The sequence below is a fragment of the Mytilus trossulus genome, chromosome 9 (assembly GCF_036588685.1).
Source record: "Mytilus trossulus isolate FHL-02 chromosome 9, PNRI_Mtr1.1.1.hap1, whole genome shotgun sequence".
In the NCBI taxonomy this organism is placed as follows: domain Eukaryota; kingdom Metazoa; phylum Mollusca; class Bivalvia; order Mytilida; family Mytilidae; genus Mytilus; species Mytilus trossulus.
The window spans coordinates 32,857,067-32,866,277 of NC_086381.1; positions in this window are offsets into that span (position 1 = coordinate 32,857,067).

The window sequence follows — 9,211 nt, forward strand, 5'->3', positions numbered from 1 at the left end:
ACCAAATCGCCTGCACTGCAGCCGTCCCGCTAGACCACACGACCACCTGGGCTCTCAAAAAAGAGCTTTCGGTGGACATGTGTTACCTTTCCACGTCAGTTTTAATCTAGCGGCGTACTACAGTACATGATATATAAGGCATGAAGATGTTATTGTTACAGATCAGCTAAATTATCTATAGTAAAGGATCCTACAAATTAATGTAAGATGTATATTTATATAACTCGTCTAAACATCAACCCAACAATGTTAGATTTGTAAATTTGCTTTCGCAAATATTTTGTTCTTTCCTTTCCGGGATTCGAACCCATGCAACTGAGATATTGTGACACCAAATCGCGTGCACTGCAGCCGTCCCGCTAGACCACACAAAAAACTTTATATATATATATACTACATCACAGACGTTTTTGATAAAGCCCAAGAAAAAGATCAAGCTAGCATCATGGAATACAAAAATAAGACGACCCGTGCAGATATAATTCTATTTTTTGTAACCTCCCACCCGATTTAACAAATATTTCATCTACTATTCGAAAGCACTGGCGTCTTATCGAAAATGACTCTTCCTTAAAAGAATTATTTCCATCACCTCCTGTTATTGCCTGTCGCAGACTTAAAACTCTTAGACATACTTGTGAAATCAAAAGTAAAGAAACAAGAAACTTCTTAATTTGGGTGTTACAAATAATGCGGTAGAAGCAATTGTAAGTGCTTCAAAGTCGCCAACACTGAACACTCTTTCAGTAGAACAGTAACAAAGCAGCGATACAACATCTATGTTACATTTAATTGCAAAACGGAAAATAGTATTTATATTCTTACTTGTGGAACTTGCAAGCTGCAGTGTGTAGGTGAAACAGAAACTAATCAACATCAGACTTAACAACCACCGGTCGTTATATACAAAAGGAAGAAACTGTCCAATTACGAGACACCTACTAAGAATAGGACATTCTTTTGATAATATCACTTTTAAAATAATTGAGGTAAACCAAAATTGGGATTCCGAAAGACGAAAAAGAGAGAAAGGTTCTGGATGCATCAGCTACGTACTCTTGAACCTAATGGACTTAATGAGAGGGATGATAAACAGTTTTACTCAAAACCAAAGGAATAAATCATGAATTTTATTCTATTTTACTAAAACAACTATTTGTTTAGATTTAAAAAATGTTATGTACAATAAATGGCAAAAAGATGTTTTATATAGACCATCAATAAATTATATGTAAACTTTTACACAAATTTTGTGTAGCTCAATCTACAAAGATATTTTTGTCATGCATCCGATTTCACCTAGATAGATGCACACGCCCGATGAAGCTTATTTGTTTAGCGAAATATTGCGTGAAAAATATATAAAATATAACAACTATTTTATAACACTCATTAGTGTGTAAAAGTTATATTCTTATACACTTATATACTATAGATCTTATATATCATGTACTGTAGTACGCCGCTAGATTTAAACTTACGAGGAAAGGTAACACACGGCCAGCGAAAGCTCTATTATTGTAGAGCCCAGGTGGTCGTGTGGTCTAGCGGGACGGCTGCAGTGCAGGCGATTTGGTGTCACGATATCACAGTAGCATGGGTTCGAATCCGGCGAGGGAAGAACCAAAAATTTGCGATCTAACATTGTTGGGTTGATGTTTAGACGAGTTGTATATACATTATGTACACAGCCATGTATCACCATCATTGATGGCGATTTGATGGATACATCTGTTGTAGAGTTGTCACTGACTCAGACGTACTTATGAATATAATTATTTTCTGAGACTGTATCTTACATTAATTTGTAGGATCCTTTACTAAAGATAATTCAGCTGATCTGTAACAATAACATCTTCATGCCTTATATATCATGTACTGTAGTACGCCGCTAGATTAAAACTGACGAGGAAAGGTAACACACGGCCAGCAAAAGCTCTATTATTGTAAAGCCCAGGTGGTCGTGTGGTCTAGCGGGACGGCTGCAGTGCAGGCGATTTGGTGTCACGATATCACAGTAGCATGGGTTCGAATCCCGGCGAGGGAAGAACCAAAAATTTGCAAAAGCAAATTTACAGATCTAACATTGTTGGGTTGATGTTTAGACGAGTTATATATATATATATATATATATATTACATATTCTAAATACAGACATACTTGAATTTGAAACTGATATTTTTGATATCTTTCAATAGAGAAATAAGTAACTGGAAAAATCTTTTTAATAACCAACGTTACAATCGAGTACAAAGTAGCTGAAATTAGTAAAAAAGAAACAGAATACTATCAATCATTTGTCATGAACGTAACAGACTGGAAAGTATTTGCAGGAATAGCAAAACTGATTTTTTTTTTCTTCAAGCGAAAAATACAAACCAAGAAATTTTTCTGCATACTGTTGCTTTTCTTCAGAATCAATTTTCATCAGTTCACCTCCTTCATCATTACATATAGGATCATATTCCGGGTACTTCCGGGAAATATTAAACTGGTGGAATTTGTAGCAAATTTCAAATTGTTCGCTGTACATATAACCAGACACTCTTGGACAGCGTTCTGATAAGGTGAAATATTTGTTTCGTTATAATATTACTAAGACTAACAAAATAACAAAACATGATCATTACAAAGGTGGAACGTTCAAACAGAAATTTCAAAACATTATGGGTATACTAAAATAATATTATCTACAACCGATGAGGTTAGTTAATCATGATTATTCAACTATTGAATTAGCAAGCAATTTGAAAACACACTGTACTTTAATAAAGAGTCTCGTTTTGTTTATATAGATTAGACCGTTGGTTTTCCCGTTTGAATGGTTTTACACTAGTAATTTTGTGGCCCTTTATAGCTTGTTGTTCGGTGTGAGCCAAGGCTCCGTGTTGAAGGCCGTACTTTAACCTATCATGGTTTACTTTTTAAATTGTTATTTGGATGGAGAGTAGTCTCATTGGCACTTACACCACATCTTCCTTTATCTATAAGCAGTTTCATTTGCAATCAAAACTATACATTCTGCAAATATCGAAAAAAAGGAACTTGACAATCTATCACTGTTTCAAAGTCTTGATTGCAACTTCTTTGGAGATAAAATATGTTTTTGTTGTTGCCCATTTACTCTTCATTGTGTATGTTAAATAACATGGTAATTACAATGTATGAACGTAACTTCTTTCCTGTTTTGCATTACGATATTCCGACAATTTGTCATACTTACTTTCCCAACATTTCTTTAGTTATAATTGTTATTAACATTTTTATTGAATACATGTGCGAGGTTTAGCTGGTTTCAAAACCAGGTTTTTATCCATCATTTTCTACATAAGGAAAAGCCTTCTACAAGTCAGGATTGTGACAGTTGTTTTCCATTCGTCTGACTTGTTAAAAAGTTAGGTTTTCCAATGAGAACAAAAGTGCTTCGTGCTTGCTTTCTAAATGATCCTTCATTTATTTAATCGCTGACAGTTAATAATTAATCTACTTTGAATGTAAGGGGATTTTCCCATGGCAAGCATGATTATGATTAGAATTCTAAATGAGCAGTTGACATAAAACCTATGTAAAAATTACAATGTTGAAACACATTTTTGTTCTTCTATTTTTTGTACTAATTTCATAATGATAAGTTCATTTATATTTCCTGAAGTTTATGTAGTTATTATTATATTAGAAAAATATTGGCAAAGGGTTTTTATTTGATAAATATTTAGAGTTGAAAACATTTACATATTAAGTTTTAATTTGGAAATTCCAAATTTAAATCTTACCGTGATAAATTAGATAATAACTCCATCCTGTGACATTATACTCTAATAATAAATGTTCCTCCTCTCTACCACTGTATGTGCCTCTGCATTCTCTACAAGCTTTGTTGTAAAATATCGACATACATCCATCTGCAATAGCACATTGTAGTGTGCATTCAACGAGGTCTCCCTGAGCTACAAAAGGAACGGATCCATAAATGAACAAGTCTTTTATGAAAATTTGTTTTTCTGCTTTTTTTACACGTATACCTGCCAAAAACGAAGAGCAAATTGAAATCAAGTAGAAGGATAACAAAAATGTGCCTATAAACATTTTTTCCTTTTCCCTCTAATAGACAAATCAAGTCATAAAACAATATGTTACTTTAGAGACAATAATGATACCTCCGAGAATATTTTTAGAAATGTCATTTCGTAAGTAAAATTCATAAAGTTTGTAAAAATCATCAGGACATGGTATTGCCGAGTTATGCAATCACATGTATTCAGTTTTTCTCTATTTTGAAGATAAATGGGATAATAATTTTCAACGTGTCCTATGAAGAATAACTTAAGTCGTTCTTTTATTGGATATATTGATACTTGAATGTGATTGACTTACTGTTTACTATGTGTCCTATGAAAAAAGTCGTTCTCTCATTGGATAATATTATATTGATATTTTTTTTAATTGTGACTGAGATACTCCTCCTCATTTTAAAAAAGCCTGCTGTAAGGATCGTTATTGAATACACAGACTAAATAAAAGGTTTAAGTGATACTTCTAAAATATCTTTTCTTTAACTACCCGTGATTTATAACACATAAATATTTCAGATTTTATAATGCAATTTGCAAAATACGTACATTCAATTTGATTTAGTGATTCGTCATATAGTTCAATATATGTGTGTTTCACGTTGTTTTTGTGGTTAAATCTTGGTCGTTTACTTTCTGCAGAAGTTATTATAAACTTTTATAGTTTATCTTGCTCCGATCGTGATCGGTGAAAGATTTAAAAGAAAACATTATATTGGTTTTGTCATTTTCGTTCATTTTCTTTATTTGTGACAAGAATGGTTTCAAATGGTTGCGAATAATATTTTAGGGACTTAAGGTAAGATCAGATTGGTACTTTATATTGAATTTCTTAATGTCAGGTGTGTTTAAACTTGCTTTACACCAAACCTGCAGTGTTTTAATACATCATGGGGGAACTCGAATATGCGAAGATTCACTGTAATCAAAGAATTTTATAATGCGAATTTACGTTTCTAGTAAGACATTGTGGAATCACGGTTGAACTTTGTTACTTCAAAGAAATGTATGAAACATAAAAACCAAAAAATGTAAAACATAACCTCACTACTATAATTAGATATAGAAAGATGTGGTATGAGTGTCTATCAGACAACTCTCCATCCAAGTCACAATTGATAAAATAATACCATTATAGATCAAGGTATGGGTTTCAACACGCAATCTTAGCTTACACCGAACAGCAAGCTGTAAAGGACCCCTAAACTTACTAGTGTAAAATTGTTCAAACGGGAAAACCAACTGTATATAAATGTACCGAATGATAAAACTTACTTGTAAATATATCTATTTATTAAATTTGAAGAATTGCCTTAGCCATGAGATATTACTTTTGTTATCAACTGCTTTCGGTTATTTTCGCTTGCTTTGCGTAACGTTATCGCATGATTTGCGACATCATTCGGCAAATTCTTGAAAATATACCTCAATGGTAAGTTTTTTCTTTGTTTTAAACATGACAAAGTTTGAAATAAAAGAAAATATAAGAATCAGGAAAATATATTATTAAAATTGCAAAATAAATATCATAACCAAAGCATTTTTTCAAAGTTTAAAATTAGTGTTTTGCCTGTATGTCTTCTGTTGAAGTAAATGATAAAGAAAAATATTACATGCCATTTTTCATATCAAATCCCCTCAGCAGCCAATAGTCAAAATCTTCCCTCGAGCCTTTTTGCTCCCGGGTTGATAGGGTTCTGATATGAAAAATGCCATGTTTTAATCTATTTTTATCACATACCATTTTCAAATGCATTTTCCTTTCGCTGATATCATCAATTGTTGCACTGAGCTTCAGATTTTCTCCACCTGACGTACTAAGATGCCTGATCTAACAATTTATTTTAGGATGCCTGTTTTTTATATATTAAAAGTATGTTAAGCATTACAACGATAAAGTTTATCTACCTGGCTTACAGGTGTATCTTTGGATGGCATGAAGAACAAATATTTTGAAAGCGTATTTCTGTTCTGCCTGAAATTCATATCTTGACTATCAACTATATGTTGACAATTGTTATCGAGATAATTTTGATAATAATTATAATAATTAAAGGCAACAGTAGTATACCGCTGTTCAAAACTCATAAATCCATGGACAAAAAACAAAATCGGGGTAACAAACCAAAACCGAGCGAAACGCATTAAATATAAGAGAACAACGACACAACACAGAAACGGACCAAGCATCAGACAAAACACCACGAGAATAACAAATATAACATGATACCATCTCTCTCAATAAGTTTCGCGGACAGTCACTCGTTGGTTACTTAGTATTTCCTACATATGTTTATCATTCGTGGCTGCGGCTATACATCATTATTTTAACTTTGAAGTTCGGTGATCAGTTAGTTTATTTTAAGGCAAAGACATATGTATAGAGCCCAGGTGGTCGTGTGGTCTAGCGGGGGGCTGCAGTGCAGGCGATTTGGTGTCACGATATCACAGTAGCATGGGTTCGAATCCCGGCGAGGGAAGAACCAAAAATTTGCGAAAGCAAATTTACAGATCTAACATTGTTGGGTTGATGTTTAGACGAGTTGTATATATGTTCCGGACCATATGAGTATTTGGACCATACGCGTATGGTCATGACCATATGGGTATATACTCATATGGTCCGACCATACGCGTATGGTCCGACCGTACGCGTATGGTCGGGGTAATTAACACTCTGTTACAGTTTACTTTTAATACTTCTAAACTCTCATATGGTATGACTGTTCATCAAAAAGACGCTATCATATAGGTAATTGTATTATTATATTATAATAATAAGATAAGCTAAATAAAAATTAGAAGTTTCACCTAGTTAATTTTACTTACTTGTCAAAACTATAATAAACACATTTAATACTTATGGTAATTACCGATCATGGTCAATATCGATTTGTTATTACGAGTGCATGGCAATATTTCGACTTAAAAAAAAATAATTCAAAAATTTCTAAATGAACTGAACAACATTACACAATTAAAGGAGTAACTCGAAAGTAACATAGTTTATTTAAGTGGTTTGTGAATATGATGTATTGCAGTCATGTTACGATATTTGATATCTAGAGCTTCTTTTAAAAAAACATCGTAGACATATCGAAATTACCCAAGACCTCGGTGTCACTGTACGTAGAGCTACAAAAAGGCTAGCTTTTCATTCGCAAACAAAAGGCTTGCAAATGCAAAAAAAAAATGATACCGTATGGAAGTAAATGGCAACCAAGACTACATGTAATAATGTAATTAACGATGAAAACTAACTATGGCATCATTATTTAACTTTTACGTAGTATTTGTATTATAAAAATAATACATTGTTATGTTACCATCATTTTTTTAAATAAAGTTTTTGTGTTATTAAAACTTTTATAATGTGATTTAAAAAAATATATACCCATATGGTCCAAATACTCATATGGTCCGGCCCGTTAATAACCAAATTAGTATTATACTCATATGGTCCGACCATACGCGTACGGTCGGACCATACGCGTATGGTCGGACCATATGAGTATACGCATATGGTCATGACCATACGCGTATGGTCCAAATACTCATATGGTCCGGAACATATATATATATATATATATATACATATATATAAAGAAGATGTGGTATGATTGCAAATGAGACAACTCTCTACAAGAGACCAAAATGACACAAAAATTTACAACTATAGGTCACCGCATGGCCTGCAACAACGAGCAAAGTCCATTCCGCATGTACATTATTTGATATCACAAACATATGGAGATTATGTAAGATATTATATCGTATTTCGTTTATACGAAAAGGTTTATCACACTGACGTGCATATTTATCAATCTATCTAATATGTAGAAATAATGGTACAATAATTTGAAGCTACAGGGAATAATATAAAAGACATCATTGATAATCATGAGGATTGTGACCTTACAAACAAAGTAGGACCAAATACATTCAATGTTCAACTAGATATGAGAGGATTTAAATAATTAAACACAGAAAACAAATTATGCTTTGATGAACAAATTACGCATTTTTGCGGATTACGCCTATAGGCTGAATGAACTATGTGTTGAATAGTATATAACCTATGATCCATTAGATGGTTTATAGCTATGTACAGAATATCTTTGATGAGTTTTTACTGCAATGTAAGTTAACATTATATGTTTGATGTGGATGACATTTTTCAAGTTGTTATACAATATCGGTATATACATTTTTCTTTTCAAGTTGAATGCAGATATCTATTATAACTTCAAAGTTTATCAATATTATTTCAATTGTCAATTGAGTTTCAATATCAATGAATTTTTCATACAGTTATGTTTATGGTCAATTATATAAAATTTCAGATTTCTCAAAATTTTAAAAAATAAAACAATGTATTTTAAAGTTTTGTTTTTCTTTTCAACGTAAATCAAAAGGGTAAATTATCTATTTGATGTGACAACTTGTAACAGTTTCAGTTAATCGATACCTTTGACAATGTTGATGTTATACAACATAAGATGTGTGTATCAAGTTACCTGAAGAATTATACGGCAACAAAATAAAACGTGATCAACTATTTAACAGTAATTTCATATTAAACATGGTTATTTTCTGTAAATTTAGAGCTGTTCATAAAATTCTATCATATTTCGAACAACTTAAACTATTATTACCCAATGCCTATATATCCTTAATGCTCTTCGCCATCGTTATCAGTATCTTCGTCTTATTGTTTTGGTTTCAACAGAAGTGCAAGATGACTAACGGGGACACAAAACAAGTCGCCAAATCAATTAACATAACATGCGGCCAGTTGGCACCTTATTTTCTAGATAATTTATAGATCTATAAAACAAAACAATTAGAAAGAGAGGTGTGTTATAAAAAAGAGGATAAGTAACTCATAATCGAACTTAAACTGACAATGCCATGGCAAAAAATGAAAAGCAACCAAAAGACAAACATAAATTCACAAAACTCATCATAGAAAACTAAAGACTTCAGCAATACGAACCCAACCAAAAGCCGTGGGATCTCATACGCACCAAAATTGTAATCAGATCCTGTTCCACATATGGCAATGTTAATCATGTCAGTAGAAAATATGTTGTCTTAATTTTGCAGTGTGATAAGGTGAAGTGTTTTGTGCAGAAGGTCCC